This window comes from Eumetopias jubatus, unplaced genomic scaffold (genome assembly GCF_037043125.1).
Source record: "Eumetopias jubatus isolate StellerSeaLion01/CBP00866 unplaced genomic scaffold, mEumJub1_p1.0 scaffold_223, whole genome shotgun sequence".
In the NCBI taxonomy this organism is placed as follows: Eukaryota; Metazoa; Chordata; class Mammalia; order Carnivora; family Otariidae; genus Eumetopias; species Eumetopias jubatus.
Genome location: NW_028275029.1, coordinates 58,052 through 75,098, shown reverse-complemented (window position 1 = coordinate 75,098; position 17,047 = coordinate 58,052). Strand labels below are relative to the sequence as shown.

Sequence of the window (17,047 nt, the reverse complement as noted above, 5' to 3'; positions counted from 1 at the left end):
CGACCCCCGCCGCCGCCGCCTCGGCCCCCTCGACCGCCTCAGCCGCCTCAGCCGCCTCAGCTGCCGCCCCAGCCGCCGCCTCAGGCGAAGCCGCTCTAGCTGCGGAGGGCTGGGGCGGGACCTGACGTCAGAGGAAGGCGCTTTGGCGTCAGAGAAGCGCGCCGTGACGTCTGCGAACGGGAGCCGCCGAGGGGCGTGGCCTACTGGGGAGAGGAGGCGGGGCCACGCCCCCAGGAAGTGGAGGCCCGAGCCAGGCTGTCAGGACCAGTACCCGGCCCGGTGGGGACGGGGCGCGGGTCGGTTTGCTGGAACGGGTTCTTCCCTCTGTCGCAGTGGCAGGTGGGCGGCCGGCCACAGTCTCGGTGCAGTTGTTCCCGGCAGAAGGGAATCATCGTGGCCCGGCGCCCGGCCCCGCCGGCAGAGCACTGCGCAGGGTCAAGCCGGTCTCCCACGAAAACCTGGGCTCGGCCAAAGCAGGTCAAAGGCCAGGAAGGACTGGCTTCGGACACGTTTTGGGCGGACCCCTGGAACCCTGGCTTCTGTGGCTCTGCTAACGGGTTTGCCCGCTCGGGAAGCGTAGATAGCCCTGAATGTGAGGCCCTTGCCAACTCGGTAGAGTCGCCTCCCTGCCCCCGGGGTGTTTTACGACCCCCCGGAGACCCTCAGCAGACGTTGATATTAGGGACCTCCAGACCTACCGAACACAGTCGTTCATCCCCATGGTACGTTCAGTATCTTTTTTGGATTTTTTGGATTCTTGCCATGAAAAAAGTTTGAAGGAATATTTATCATTTCACTTTTGGATTTATTTGACTATAAAGAAGTCATTTAAATTGCTATTGGCTGTGTGATTTTGGGGGCCATCTCTAATCGAAAATTCTAAGGAAGTAAAAATACCTAGAAATTGCCTTCAAATTATTTTAATGATATATGTGCATTTAGATTTTTCAGTATCTTTTGCAATTTTGAATTAAAAATGTTTTCATGACTCAAAAAAAAATGTTTTTAAGGTCTCCAAAAATCGTGTCAACCCCATATACTGTGCTTATGATGCAGTAGGCTGTAAACTGTTGGTAGTGGGAGGACTCAGAACATGAGGTTTGTTCTGAGGGAGTGCCCCTGCAGCCATAGGCTGATTAGAAACCAGGAATGCTTCCAACTGCTTAAATGCAGTGTTCACTATTATTTTGAAAATGTCTCAGAATCCAAAAGAACCAGGGAAAGACAAAGTATCTGAGTCTGTTTTTCGAGACACCCGGATTCTGAGAGCTGGGTTAAATACTTGTCCAAAATGCTCTGCATGACTTCTGGGTTAATCTCTCCAGATCAGAGGGTAAGCAGATCAGATTTTAAGATGTAAGGTATTTAGGCGCATTCCACAAAGTGGGTGCATGTATTTCTGCTCTTTCTAACCCAACCTCCAAGCATGTAGAACTTTATGTTTTCTTCATCCCTTAGCCCAGGGTAGGAGGCTTCAAAAATGGCCAGAACCTCACCCCTCCCTATACGCCTCCTGTTTGCCTTGCCGTGTTGCCCCTCCTTCCATCAAGAAGTGGTGTTGGGGTGCCTGGGTGGCTCAGTCATTGAGCATCTGCGTTCGGCTCAGGTCATGATCCCAGGGTCCTGAGATAGAGCCCTGCATCAGCAGAAAGCCTGCTTCTCCCTCTTCCATTCCCCCCGCTTGTGTTCCCTCTCTAGCTGTCTCTCTCTGTCCAATAAATAAAATCTTTTTAAAAGGAAGGGAGGGAGGAAGGAAGGAAGGAAAGAAAGAAAGAAAAAAGAAAGAAAGAAAGGGAAGGAAATGGAAGGGAAGAAGGGAAGGGAGAGGAGAAATGGTGTTTATTTTCCACCCCCTTGAATCTGGGCCTGAACAGGTGACTTGCTTTGGGCAGAAGGACAGCAGAAGCTATGAAGCTACTTTGAAAAGTGCTTGTGCATCAGGGCTGGTCCCTTCTTACCACCCCTGGGCATCCTCCAACCACTACTGTGCAAATAAGCCCCAACCAAGCTAGAGATAGGGATCCCAGTTTTCTCTGGCACCTATCTAACACACTCTTTTTTGCATCCCTCTAAAACATAAATCTTCCCAAAACAGTTTTTCTCCCCTGCTAAATGTACTGCAATGCAGTTATTCTCACTAACTGTAGAATTAAATTAAACTCCTTAACTTGGCATTCAGGAGCTGGACTTTGGGGCCCCACCCCACCCTTCCAGACATCCCCCCACTTCATTCCCTGAAGAGCTCTTGGCTACAGCCTGGGTTTCCTCCCCTCTCCAATCCCCAATTCCAAGGGCCAGCCCCTTTACTTACTCCATATCCTCTTTCCTACTATTCAGAGTCAGTGCTTCCCTTCAGCGTTCCCACCAAGACCTTCCTTCTCCAAAAAGGGAACCCTCTTACACTGCTGGTGGGAATGCAAGCTGGTATAGCCACTCTGGAAAACTGTATGGAGTTTCCTCAAAAACTGAAAATAGATCTACCCTACGACCCAGCAATTGCACTACTAGGTATTTACCCAAAGGATACAAACGTTCTTTCATCTCCAATCTCCTGTTAAGTTCGTCCAATAAGTTTACTTCAGATATTGTATTTTTTTAACGCTAGAATTTCCATTTGGTTCTTTTCCTTAAATATATATTTTTTTCTGTACTGTGGTTTCCCATTGCTTTAGGAGAAGATTTTCCTTTAATTCTTTGAGATGTTGAAATTGCTTTGAAAATCTCATCTCTTAATTCTGATATCTGCTCATCTCAGAATTCGTCTTTATTGATGGAATTCTTTCCTGAATATGGATCTTGTGTTCTTATGTCTTCATACGTCTAGAAGTTTGTTTGGATGGTGTCTTCAGCATTTCTAATGATACATTATAGACACTCTGGATTGCCTTATGGTCTTCTAAAGGGTACTGTTTTTTGAATTTGGTTTTGTTCTACTTGGTAGTTCACTGGGCTGAAGTCGAACTCTGAGCTCTAGCTTCCCTGCAATTGGGGGTCTTTGTTCACTTCTTTCAGCTGGACTGCTGGAAAGCCGCCCCGCATGTGGGTCATGTGGGGTCGGGGTGAGAGGATGCCAGAGTTAGGGCCCCTCCGAGGCACTCTCCCACCTCAGGTCTCCACGTCCCCCGTCGCTCCTCAGCCGCTGTGGTTACCCCCATCTTTGGCCTCTGAGTCTTCATGCCTTCAAGTCTGTGATTTTTCTAAGTGCGGAAGCCACGCTAAAACATTTATTCTGAGGCAAACCCAAAATATAACAAATAACAAAAAATGAAAATGAGAACTATAAAAATGGTAAACTCTCTGTTTTGGGGGACCTTCAAGACCACCCCCAGTTTTAATGATTACCTGGGAGAATCCCCCAGGACTCAGCACATAGTCCTCCTCATGACCATGATTGATTTTAGCAACGGGACCCAGGGCACAGACAGCCGAGTGAAAGGCCCTGGGGTGAATCTGGAGGAAGCATGGTGCACGGTTCCGGAGCGCCTCCCAGTGGACCCTCACAGGACGCGCTGCACACCCCCAGCAGCTCGTTACGAGAACACAAGTGAGATGGTGCCTACCAAGGAAACACAGGAGAGACTCATGGAGGCATTCCTCTGTCTGGCACTTGTCAAGGTGCCAGACTCCCAGAAGGAAGCCTATGTTCGGTATAAACCACGCTGCTTGAATAAATCATTCAGGCACAGGGAGTCTTTCTTATCTGGGAATGGTGGGAATGCTCCTGAAATCCACATCTCTAGACCTTACCCAAGGGCCAGCCTTGCTTGTAAGCAGGCCTTTCTCAAGTCTGCGTTCCTTTTTCTGCACAGCCTACTGCCTCAGCCAAGGTGTCTTCACAGGAGAAGTGCTAGCAGTATTGTTCTGGGACCTCACGCAGCCGGGTGAGACCAGTCTGCATGCCTGCTGCCAGGTCTGCCTCGTATAGGCCCTGGCCAGAGCCCGTTAAAACAGTACCGTTCACCTTTTACCACCATGTGCAAGTGAGAAATCCCAGCTGCCAGACGTGCTGTAGGCCTGGCAGCCCCTTTGAATCTCAGATGCCAATCACTGGCAGCAGGAGGGTTTCCTGCTGGACTGGAGAGCCTGCCGACAGTTGTGAGAAGCAAAAGTGCCCTCTTTCCTCTGCTCCTCCCCAGTGTTGTGCCACCAGGGGTCTTCATGTTGTCTTCCCAGACTTTCAGCTGAAAGGGTTTTATGCAAGAAGCACAAAACATTTGGGGAGCCTGGGTGGCTCATTTGGTTGAGTGTCTGACTCTTGGTTTTGGCTCACGTCATGAGATTGAGGGATCGAGGGACCTCAGGGTCATGAGATTGAGCTCCGTGCTTGGCGGTGAGTCCACTTGAGATTCTTTCTCTGCCTCTCCCCCCACCCCCGCTCGCTCTTTCTCCTGCTCTCTCTCAAATAAATCTTAAAAAACAAAAAGAAGAAGAAGCACAAAGCATTTTTTACATGAAATTATTTTTTTCTTTAGAGAAAGAGAGATAGTGTGGGGGGGGGTGGAGGCAGAGGGGCAGAGGGAGAAGGAGAGAGAATCTTAAGCAGGCTCATGACCCTGAGATCATGACCTGAGCCAAAATCAAGAGTCAGACTCTTAAGAGACTGAGCCACCCAGGTTCCCCATACAGGAAAATACTTTCATACAACTTAATCCTGAAGACACATCATGTTTAGGAATTGGTCAAGAGGAAATCTGAATCTTCAGACCATTTCAAAATGGCTTTACATACCCCACCACCGCTTTTGTCCCCATCATTTATCTGGGGAATGGCCCACAGACATCATGTACTTTCTGGGGCAGCGGCACTTACTAATCAAACTACCTTACTCTCAGGTGCATACAGGGGGAGGTGAGGGAAGTGGGTTCAGGCTCGTGGTCCACTGTTGCAAACTGCAGCTGATCTGGAATGCCAAGCACAAGTTAACAGCAGCCAGACACTCCCGAGACAGATGGGGCTGTGGAGGGTCACCAGCATGGGATGGACCTCCCTCTTGCAGCTTTGGGCAGGGGTCACAAGTTGGTGCCCCTAGCATCTTGATTTCAGATGGCCCATCAGAGCATGGGCCCTTGATCGTGGGCAGCTCAGGGAAACCAGATGGCCCAGCTAGCATCCGGCTTGTTTTAATGGTTAATTTCCCTTCAGGGCTTGTGAATTCTTACACCTGTTGCAGGTCCCAGCTCTGATTGCGAGCCTGTTCCTCGATTCAGCTTGGCGCTGATCGTGCCATGCTTGAAACGGCCCTGGCAGACCACGTAGGGTCCAGCTTAGAGTCAAGTGCAGGCATTTGGGGTCTGTTGAGTCCAGGGTTCCAGATGATGGGACTTCCAGGCCATGCTGGGAGAGCTGTGCTAAGACGCAGCATCAGCCCTGCTCCAAGGAGGGCTTGAGGGGACGGTGGAGATGGGGGAGGGGGGTGCCTCGTTCTCAGGACACATTGGGAAGCCCACCCTGTTCAGACACCAGCTCGGCCCTCCATCCACAGCTTTTACCTTGCTGTGCAGTGAGCTTGAGTCTGACGAGTTCTTGTGTGAGTGGCTCGTTTTCTCTTTTTCCATTAGTTTTTTCAGTAGTCGCTAGATTGTTGTATCAAACCTGCATTTGTATTACAGAATTTACCTTAAACTTAGAAGTCTCTTTTCATTTTCCAGTTGAGTACCTTCAGGTATCTTGAAGCCCTCCTTGGAGCAGGGCTGATGCTGCGTCTTAGCACAGCTCTCACAGCATGGCCTGGAAGTCCCATCATCTGGAACCCTGGACTCAACAGACCCCAAATGCCTTCAGGTATCTTCAGGTGTACGTGATGCCCGTTGTTAACGCGTAGATTATTAACGAAACGGAAAAGGAATCCTAGTCTTCCTTCAGAGGGCAGCAGGGAGACTGGAAATGCGGGCAGCGAATGGGCCAGGGCACTGTGGCTTCAGGGTCCTGAGGGCAGGCAGGCAGCAGCCGTGGCGAGGAGCATGGGGACACAGCGGGCTGGGGTTCTTTCCCTCCTAGCTGATGTGGGTCTTGTTTAAATTTCAGGCCTGTAATAAGGACAGATTTCTGAAACTTCCGTATAGCATTGTACTTGTCCAGCTTTCTGATAGCCAATTAAGAATAGATATATATATTTTAAAACAACTGAAATCCCAAGAACTCAAAGACTTCTGATAGTTTACTCTGAAAGGCTCCAGTATCATCTCCATTGGTGGATGTAACTCACCCACTAAGAATATTACTTGTGTCCACATGAATCAGTTTGAAAAATACAGGAGCATATTTAGATTATAACAAATTCAGTAGGTCACTCTACATCCACATGATCATTTGCATCCTCCCTCTGTGAACTCAGGTATGCTTCCTACCTGTGTGCTTTGGAGTTTTGTCTCCTAATGTCAGTTACACGCCGGTCACGTTAGGATGTGTGGGATCACCACACAGAAGAAATGGGAAGTCACTCGCCCTTGGGCTGTCTAGTAGGCAGTACAGTCAGAATCCTGTGTGGGTGTTGGTGGTTAAAGTCCATACAGGCAAGGAACTTTTTGGTACTATAAATTGTTTGTGATCTCCTGGTAAACATAATCATGCACCATTAAAAAAGTAAAATTTGTTATCAATACATTTTCACCTATTATAACATTATTTTAATAAAATTATATAGAGTTTTAAAAACTAAAATTTATAAATCAACAGATGTACTTTTATAAATTGCCTTAAAATAAGGTGCTTCAGTGTCATGTCCAGAGACTTACTGTTTAAGCATTTACCTGTTGCCTGTGAGTCGGGTAATCTAAACGACTTTTTTCTACTTCAGAGCTAGTTCTGGGAAAGTTGCTGTGATGTGTGAATAGTTAAAGCCTTCCCATACAATTTTATAAATATAGATCGTGGGGATGTGCTTCAGGCACATGGGAGAAATGCAGTATGTTCATAGCTTCAAGGAAGTCACCTGTTTATGGCAAATGCAGTAGCTGTTAGAAAAACATGCAAGTAAATTTAGGAATTTGCTAAATTGTTTTATAGAACTTATGCAGAATTGTGAGGATTATTTAAATCCCACTAAATTCTTGGGTACCCATGTAACTCCTGAGTACTCATACACAGTATGACAGAACTCCACGAAGTATATTTCCACCTTTAAACTTGGAATCTGGGACAGCCCCAGGCAACATGGAGCTTTTGAGCAACTCCCAAGTGCTCGACATACACCTATCATTAAGTAGTAGTCTTTTAGAACCAAGAGAAATTGCCACACCTCTGTTGAGCTTAAAAATTATTTCCCTTAGTTATCCTCCATCCTAACCTAGTGTTGGCACACAAAGTATAGGAAAACCGACCATCACTTTTGGTACATAACATATGAAAAATATTAGTTGGTGAATGAAAAATTTCCAAGTAATTTTGTCTAATTATAATGTAATGAATTCAGATATTCTGTATTCCAGGACCTTTTTTCAGTCAGTGCTTATGTGTATGCCCAGAAGCCACAACTGGATATTCATAGTTTTGAAGGCACATTTACCAGGGTAAGTTAAATCTTGTGTTAAATACAAATATATTCATTGTGTATATAAGTTAAAAACAGCAAACCTTAAATTTGAATAAATGAGAACAGAAGCTTTGAACTGAAAAGGGAAAGCCTAGAGAATGTTTCAAGTTCTTAAATTTTCCCACATCCAGTCTCTGTGGGATATACTCAGTCCAGTGTTTTTGTTTAGCATATTTACTCTGGAGAAAGTCCTTCTCCCTGAAAATATTACGAGCCAGTAAGATGAAGTACTTTCACTAGTTCAGTGTGAGTTTGGATAGGATTTAATAGACTGTGATACCCACATTGTTTCCTGGTTTGTATTGACTGGATGGCTGTGCATCTGCTCATGTACACGTGTGTGCTTCATTGGATTCTTTGCACGATCATGGTGTTTTGCTATAGCTTGAAGTCCCTTCTCCCCAGTGACTCCCCAATCAGATTTGGAGGACTCAGTAACTTTTGATTTTAACAGCTGATATTATAAATGCTTCATAATACTTAAGGGGTTTGTGGGGGCACCTGGATGGCTCAGTCGTTAAGCGTCTGCCTTTGGCTCAGGTCACGGTCCCAGGGTCCTGGGATCGAGCCCCACATCGGGCTCCCCGCTCAGCAGGAGGCCTGCTTCTCCCTCTCCCACTCCCCCTGCTTATGTTCCCTCTCTCGCTGTGTCTCTCTCTGTCAAATAAATAAATAAAATCTTTTAAAAATATATATATAATCCTTAAGGGGTTTTAGTATATGTCTATAGTTTACTTTTAATTGCTGCAGATTTCTGTTGGTATAGTCTGCTTCGTTTCCCTCTTGTTCACGTACCAGGATTAGTGAGCAGTTGTCATCATTTGAGAAAGCACTTGCTAATGCCAGGTAATGAGGAAATTATGGGGATGTAAAAATGAGGATGCCTGTGGAGGAGATAGTCATTGGCCATTGCTTTGTAACTTTATTTTTACGAGTGCTTCGGTAACAGTATGTTCAAGGTGTTCATGGAAACAGATGAGGGAGACGAGGCAGTGCATAATGAGGTCTGGAGAGAATACCGAGATCTTTATGTGTTTTTGTAAAAATATTTATGAAGAAAGCATCTCCTAATTAAAGACAATTTAGCATTATTTGAGAAAAAGCCTTTCCAAAGAGCTTCCTTAGTACGATAAGAGTTATTAACTTAGGGGGCGCCTGGGTGGCTCAGTCAGTTGAGTGTCTGCTTTTGGCTCAGGCCATGATCCCAGGGTCCTGGGATTGAGCCTCACATCAGGCTCCCTGCTCAGCTTCTCCTTCTGCCTCTGCCACTCCCCCTGCTTGTGCGCTCTCAAATCTTTCTTCTGTCAAAAAAATGGATAAAATTAAAAAAAAAGTTATTAACTTAGCCACTATTAATATTTTGGAATAATATTTGCTTACTTCCTTTCTGTTTCACAGATTTATATTGCTTATCACTTGGTAAGAGTTGGAAATGTCTGCTAGACAATGTGTGGAATCCCCCTGAAATCAGTGCGAGGGAGCGAGAGTTTGGCTGAACACAACCAGGCTGCAAAGCGCAGTTCACACAGTGCGTGACTGAGCATGGGACAGTGCGTGACCTGTGTGCATGGCCGAGCGTGTGAGACTGTATGTGAGTGAGCGTGCAGATGTGGGGGAAGGGTAGCCAGGCTCCTTCCTGAAGGTCTTGTCAGAAGAAGGAAGAAGCCATTTAAGGATTTTCAGCTTAGAAGAGAGATTGTAATATTGGTGTATGTAAAAGAGTCCTCTAGACTTCCGGTTTCCTTGGGATGAAGGCAGTCACCTGAATTTGCTCCCGTCCCACTGTGTCCCCAAACCGTACGGGTCAGGTGCAGGGAGCTCGGGCTGCCTGTAGCTCGTGCACGCAGCACACAGGGGAGAAAGAAAACACTGTGAGCTCCAGTTTCTGTAGTGAGGAAAAGTACCCCACATGGCACAGTCACCTCCAGAGCCAGGAGAGGGCACAAGGATTTTCTCTCAGGATTTGGATCTGATGGCAGCTTTGTAGTTCTCTGTAGAGTTTTTTTTTTAAATTTTTTATTGTTATGTTAATCACCATACATTACATCATTAGTTTTTGATGTAGTGTTCCATGATTCATTGTTTGTGCATAACACCCAGTGCTCCACGCAGAACGTGCCCTCTTTAGTTCCCACCACCAGGCTAACCCATCCCCGCACCCCCCTCCCCTCTAGAACCCTCAGTTTGTTTTTCAGAGTCCATCATCTCTCATGGTTTGTCTCCCCCTCCAACTTACTCCCCTTCATTCTTCCCCTCCTGCTATCTTCTTCTTTTTTTTTTCTTAACATATATTGCATTATTTATTTCAGAAGTACAGATCTGTGATTCAACAGTCTTGCACAATTCACAGCGCTCACCGTAGCACATACCCTCCCCAATTATCACCCAGCCACCCCATCCCTCCCACCCCCCACCACTCCAGCAACCCTCAGTTTGTTTCCTGAGATTAAGAATTCCTCATGTCAGTGAGATCATATGATACATGTCTTTCTCTGATTAACTTATAAGTTTCTTTTCTTTTTTTTTTTTGAAGATTTTATTTATTTATTTGAGAGAGAGAGAATGAGAGATAGAGAGCACAAGAGGGAAGAGGGTCCGAGGGAGAAGCAGACTCCCTGCTGAGCAGGGAGCCCGACGCGGGACTTGATCCCAGGCCTCCAGGATCATGACCTGAGCCGAAGGCAGTCGCTTAACCAACTGAGCCACCCAGGCACCCTCTCTGATTGCCTTAGTTCACTCAGCATAACACCCTCCAGTTCCATCCACGTCATTGCAAATGGCAAGATCTCATTCCTTTTGATGGCTGCATAATATTCCATTGTGTATATATACCACATCTTCTTTATCCATTCATCTGTCGATGGACGTCTTGGCTCTTTCCACAGTTTGGCTATTGTGGACATTGCTGCTATAAACACTGGGGTGCACGTACCCCTTCGGATCCCTACATTTGTATCTTTGTGGTAAATACCCAGTAGTTCTCTGTAGAGTTTTGTACACCTTTTGTTTGATTTATTTTTAGGTAGTTAGATTTTGTTGATGCTGTTTCATTTGTTACCTTCTTAAAATTTCATTTTCTATTTATTGCCATATAAAAATATAGTTGCAGTGAAGCCTTTTATTCCCAAATTGGTTTCCCATTAAAAATATTAAATGCATACTTTGCATTTTAATTACAGATCCCAGTCAGATGTTGAGCACTGTCGTCTCAAGAATTTACCCTGTCTTGGGGCGCCTGGGGGGCTCAGTCAGTCAAGCGACCGCCTCTTGATTTTGGCTCAGGTCATGATCTCAGGTTGTCCCGTTTAACACTCTCTCTCTCTGCCCCACCCCTCTAAGAAAAATTATTTACCCTGTTTGGCCAGCTGATAGTTTTTTAAATGAGAAACTTGGTGACTTGTAGCACAAGACTTCACTGCTGTTGGTCAGGTGCTGAGGCCGCCTCAGGGCCCTGGGGAAGCTATTTCCTGTCTGTGTGAGGGAGGCAGATGGTGGGTCCCTGATGTGTAGGTGCAGAGGCTCACAGAAACACTGGAAAAGAAAGCACAGTGACTTGTCAGTTTGGGCTGCTGATGTGCAAGACCATAGTGCAGGATGACCCTGAACACGTCGGCCCCGCCCTTTTTATTCCAACTCCATACACTCCCATGTGTGTTCGGAGTGATGGGGTGTCGCTTTGAAGATGCTTGCCAAAGTCCAGATCTTACTCTTCACTCATGGAATCGGCCAGGCCAGAGCCAGCTCCGTAGTAGTTGTGGGCGCAGCCTGCCCCTGACCGTCCTGACCGGTCCTGAGTCACTCTTCTGCCCCTACCCCACTCACGAGCTCCGTGTGGACAGGCTGTGAAATTCACTTCTGTCTTCTTCCTCCGCTGTTGAGATGGTGATCTGTGTGACCAGTGGCTGAGGGGCCAGGAGCCGACATGACCTCCTGTTGGAGAAAGCTGTTCCAATGATTGGATTTCAAAAGGGGGAAAGATCTGCAGCCTCCAAGTCAGCTATTCTGTAACAGTGTTTTTGCTTGGATTTGAAAGAAATGAGACCAAATGAGAAGTAGATGCTTCATCATGACATGAGAACAAGAATGATGGTGGTTGGCTGCCGTGAGCGGTTCTCCTGTTCCAGCTGTGGGCCAGACTGCAGAGGTTCCAGGGCCGCACCCCAGGCCGGCAGCCTGAGTCGTTCATGCAGAGGGCTCACCGTGGAGAGGGTGCCTTTCAGCCAGAGACCCCAGCGGGCCCAGATGTATCTCGCCTTGAAAGAGCTTCCAAGGGCCACACTGGGCGGTGCGTGGGGCCAGCTGCCTGGCGGTGCTGAGTTGGCCTGGCTGAGAGGCGAGGCTCTGCCCGCGTGCCCGCCAGTACTCCGTGTGTCCTGCCCACAGTCCGTCACTAGTTGTGCATCTAGAGAGGAAACAAAGATGGTGAATTTGCACACAGGCCAGATGACATCGTGGCACTTCACGCAGACGTTGTGCACGCAGCCCTGTGCACGTGGACCATTCTCGTGGAGTGGGGCCCCAGGATGAAGCGTGAGCCCCTGAGCTCTGGGAAGACACGTGAGCTAAAGCCTGCCTGAGGCCTGTTGTCGTCGTGACAGGCAGGTGGGAAGATGGGCTGTGCCGCCGTGGATTATAGGTACTTAACAATAGTCTGGGAAGAATTAATTCATTTAAATTCTAGTCATTATGGTGCCATTTCCTACCATCATGTCATACTTATTTTGAAAGGAAATTGAAGAAAAATTAGCTTACCTGCGGTGGATCATTGTTTAAGGGAAATCTGATGACCAACACTCACTTCAGGCAATTCACAGCAGCTTCTTCTATAGTTTAAAATGCTCTTCATGTAAGTTATATGATTATCCTTTGGGAGGAATATGTGTCTCACCTTGCTGTTTTCTTGAGAGCATTGTTTTGTAAGGACAGTTAATCATCAGTCAAGTATCAAGGCTCTGAGAGATGCTGAAGGACACAGAGGAGTGTAGAGTGCATCTCTGGGAGTCCTTCAGGACTGCATTTCCACGTGCCCCCACCCTGGCTCTTTGAGGACACCTTCCTGCCCGACCCAGAACCTCAGGGCTCCACACACACCGCCCCGTCCCTGCTTGGAACTCAGTAGAACCCACTTAGAGTGTGGGAAGGAAGGCTTGAGGTAGAACAGGCAGGTACCGTGGGGTTATTTGTCCTTTGATGACTTTGCTGGATAAAAGACTTGCCTTTGTTGACTGTTTACTTTCTTGGTCGTTGGTTTTGGTCAGTCGTTTGATTTAGTCTGTTCTGCTTTCCCCAAAGTAGTTGGTGCCATGTCAGCAAGTTTTACCACATTTAGATAAAAACAGTGGAGAAAAACATTTTGATAAGCAAAATTTGACCAGTCTTTATTTTATAGACCTTGTGGAAGTATGTGTAGTTAAAGGGAAGTGCTACCAGAGATCTGATTATGGGGATGAGTAGTCCCAGGGAGCATCCACACCTGGGCTGTGTCTGGCCCAGGAGGCCAGACTGGAGGAGGAGACCGAAGCTCCCGGGAGGTCAGCCACAAGTGCTGACCTCTGATGGAGTTAGGAAGATCCACCAACGGGAATCACGCAGCAGCACTTGGGGAAGGCCGTTGGGTGGGAAATGGCTAAGGTCATAAGAGGTCTGAAAATAATCAGACCAGAAATGAAAACTCTTTTATGTTAATTATTAGTGTGGAATTACTCTTGTCAAAGTAAATCAGTTACTTATGCATTTATGTTTTGTTTGCCTGGAGCACTTTTGCCTGCGTCTTTTTTCATGTAGAATGTAGCCTGATGGACTCCAGTATTGAACTAGCTCACGGTGGGTCCATCCCCCAGTCAAAATGCACAGCCTCTCGGAAATCATACTGCCCCTTGTCTCCTCACATCTGGCCTGGGTGTTCTGTCATATTTTTGAGCACCAAGGCTTGATAGACGACGATCTCTGAGATTCTGAGACTCTTCTCAGATCGCCAAGGAGCCGCAACCCCGTACCCTCTTTGTGATCCATGGTGTGTGTTCTCCAGGAGCAGCCGAGGTGCCGAGGAGCTTTCAGTGCAGATCCACTCGGCCATGGCTGTTCCCGGCTTCAGCCATAAACAGCCCTCATCCAGAGTGAGAACCTGTTGAGTGAACCTGATTTCTTACGTAGGATACCAAAAGCACAAACAATAAAAGAAAAACTAATGTAGCTCCCCATTCATATCTCTCAGGTCACCTCCTCACCTGGTGTCCACCCAGCACCAGGCCTCCTGGTACTTATCAAATCTTTAAAAATATCGGTGGAATGAATAAATAAACAGATGAAGGGATGTAGGGAATCTGAGAATGGGGACTGTTTGCCAGGTTTCTCAAAAGCCCTGAACTCTATGTTCAGGTCTGCATGGGGTCAGTCATGGGCTAGATGTTGCTGGAACCACAGTGTATGGAGACCAAGGACAGAGCCCCTGCTCCTCAAGAGTCCCAGAGCAGGTAGAGCACTGGTCCCCGTAGCCTGAGGTCAACCTAGACAGCAGAGTACGCTGGGAAATGGGGTCCGGGGGAAAACGATCAAGAAAGAATTCTTGAGATGTGTTTAGCTCAAAAAGGGTAGTTTTATTAAAGCACGGGGGTAGGACCCGAGGGTAGAAAGAGCTGCACTGGGGTCATGAGGAGACACTGATCCTATACTTTCAAGTTAGGGGGTGTAATGGATACTGCTAAGTCTCCAAGGAATTTGGAAGCAAGGTTTCCAGGACCCCGAGGGGCTAGCTGCGGTTAGGAAAACGTCACTTACTCCCGCCCAGTAAAACCTCAGTCGTGAGACTCTCCAGAGGTATATCAACGGTCATATGCTTGGGGGATGATGGCTAACACATATTGTGGGGGCGCAGAGATAAAGGAAGTTTCCAAGGGGATTTTTACAGGATCCTGGAGGTCAGGCTAATGTCAAACTAAGGCTGTCTTCTGCCTCCAGCAAGTGTGAACATTGGGGCAGTTAAACTCCCAGGGGAAGGTCACGATGCCTGTCTCAAGGACGTGTCGATGGGCTGTGAACTGTAAGGAAGTTTGATTTTTCTTTTCTCTATTTCTTTTGCCTTTGTGTTCCACAGCAAGTACCAGAGGCCTGAGGGACAGCCCGTGGGGGGACACGTGCGTCGTTGCCTTGACAGGAGCGCCGGATCCGCAGGTGTCTACATGGGTCACAACTTACTAAGCTGCACGCTTCGTGTGTGGTTTATTGTATCAATGCTGTGAAAGAATCTTTCAAGGAAAAAAGGAACAAACTATGATAAAGGAGGCTGAGAGCAGAACCAGGAAGGACGGGCTGCTGCTGAAGAGACCTGGATCCCAGGCTCCGGTCTGGCCCTTCCTGCCTTATGACCCGGGAGGGCGACCCTGATCTCCCTAAGCCAGTTTTGCACCAGTGAAATGAGAAGCACACTCACCACCCGGCTTTCCTGAAGGTCAGTGACAGGAGCAGAGCCCGGGCTGACAGTAAGCAGGGACGACTCGGGAGTGATTTGGGGGACAGCGAGCCTGAGCACACATCCCACAACAGCTCTTTCCAGAGACTCCAGGCCGCGGCCTCCTCCCCCAACCTCGGTGACGCCTCTGTTCTACCTTAACCCCCCAAACACTTGCCTGCCCTAGGACGCAGGTGCACGCAGTCTGGAAGTTAGCGCACCGCGAGCCCCGGGGCCCCTGCGCCTGGGCCACAGGAGGGCTGTCCCCACCTGAGCCCGCGTTCTCCCGTGTTCTGCGCCCAGGGTTGAGTCCTGGGGGCGGCCCCCACTGCGCCCGCTCGCCGGCTCCCCACCCCAGGCCAGGCCGCACAGCCCTTCGCCCAGCCCCGAGCACCCCAGTGCAGAGAGAGCCCGAAGCGGGTGCACAGGGGGCGTTGGCAGGACCGGGGAACTCTGCGGGACCAGGACCGCTGACCCCAGGGGCGCCCGCGGCTTCCCGGTCTCCCGGCTCCCAGCACACCGGTCCCAGGAAGCTCCGGACCTCCCGTTGCACCCTGCGGATGGGGGCGCCCCCTGCAGGCCCTCGGGCGCGCTGTTCGTCGTCCCTGCCGCGGCCCCTCCTGCCAGGGGACCCGGGGACCTCCCGTCAGCGGCCTGACTCTGGGGCAGTTCAGCCATGGCCCCGGGTCCCGCGGAGACCTCCTCGCGTACTCTTGGCGCTGCCTGCACCCCAGCCCCTCCGCGACCTTGCGACCTTGCGCCGCGGCTTCCCGGGGTCGGACTGGGACGGCTCCGGGGGACCCGACTCCCCAACGCCCGATGGAGCGAGGGGAGCGAGAACCAGGGTCCAGAGAGGAAATCTCTGGGGGCCTGAGGACCCCGCCGGGTGGAGAGACGGGGTTTCCGGGACCTGCCCGTGAGCACCAGCCTGGGTCCCCAGTCCCGCGCCCCACGCCGGGTCCCCTGCTCGGCCAGCCCAACGTCCGGACGGAACCCGGGCCCGGATAGATCCGCGCGCCCCGCCCTGAGCAGCAGGAGGCCCTGGCAGCCTGGCCATCCCGCCCAAGGTGGAGCACCTCATTCACCGCCTTGGCCCCGGGGCCCCTTCGCCCCCTGCTGGAAGCTGGCTGAGCGCTCCTTGGTGCCACCAGGGCTGTGCCCTAGGATGGCTGGGCCGCCACACTGTGTCCCCGCCAGGGGGGCTGGAAGGGACATTCTGAGGGCCGGCGAGATGCCCGCGATCGCCCCCTCCTCTCCAGCTAGTACATGGCCGGCCACGTGGCAGAGGTTTCTTTCTAGTCAGCAGGGCACCTGCGGTAGGTGCTAGGGTGCTCCTCCTTCCACGGGTGAGGAAGCTGAGACTCAGGGAGGGAAGCACCCCTGAGGGTGGACTCACCTGCCCTCCTGCCTCGCTCAGTCCTGGAATTCCTATTCCTTACTCCCCCCCCCCCCACTCAGTTCACCCAGGTTCTTTCCGCTTAGAATGTCACCTCCCCTCCGCTCCATCAGGGAGCAGTGTCCCCCAGAAGCCCAGTATCCTCGGCTCGATGCTCCTCTTGCTCACTCTTAGGGTCCTCCATCAGCCCCTCACCCCTTCCCGTCTCCAGGCAGATGATGACATTTCCCCTGGCTTTGGCCCCGCTGACCTCAGGGTGGCACATCTCTAAAGCGCTCAGATTCTGTAGAGACACCTGCACACAGCCTCAGCTGATCTGCGCTGTGTCCTCAGCCCCACCCCACCTTCCCAGGCTCCGAGGTGAGAAGGGGAAATACAAATGCAGCCCTCCAGCGCTGGCTCACGGGGGAAGCTGGGACACCAACATGACTCAGACACAGTGGGACAGGGTCGCTGGTCATCTGGAGGGTGTGGTGGCAAGCAGAAGCTGAGGACACTGTGCTCTAAGACGGATGGCCGCCTTGCACACACCAGCCCAGGCTCGAGAAGACTGCTGAAGAGCTCGCTCAGCGTGGACACCTCAGAGGGAATTAAAGGACATTCCGCACCTGTGTCTCCGACGAGGATTTAAGAAGAGTCCACTACAATGAGGGCTCTTAGACGAGACGCTAAA

General features: G+C 49.7%; 1 long non-coding RNA gene across 1 annotated transcript; it reads left to right on the top strand.

Moving 5' to 3' along the window:
* The first annotated feature begins 578 nt into the window (after positions 1-578).
* LOC148161312 (uncharacterized) lies at positions 579-16,392 on the top strand. The gene is made up of 4 exons (XR_015767668.1): positions 579-722; positions 5,649-5,781; positions 7,428-7,508; positions 14,625-16,392. It is a non-coding gene; the product is annotated as an uncharacterized LOC148161312 (long non-coding RNA).
* Positions 16,393-17,047: the final 655 nt, after the last annotated feature.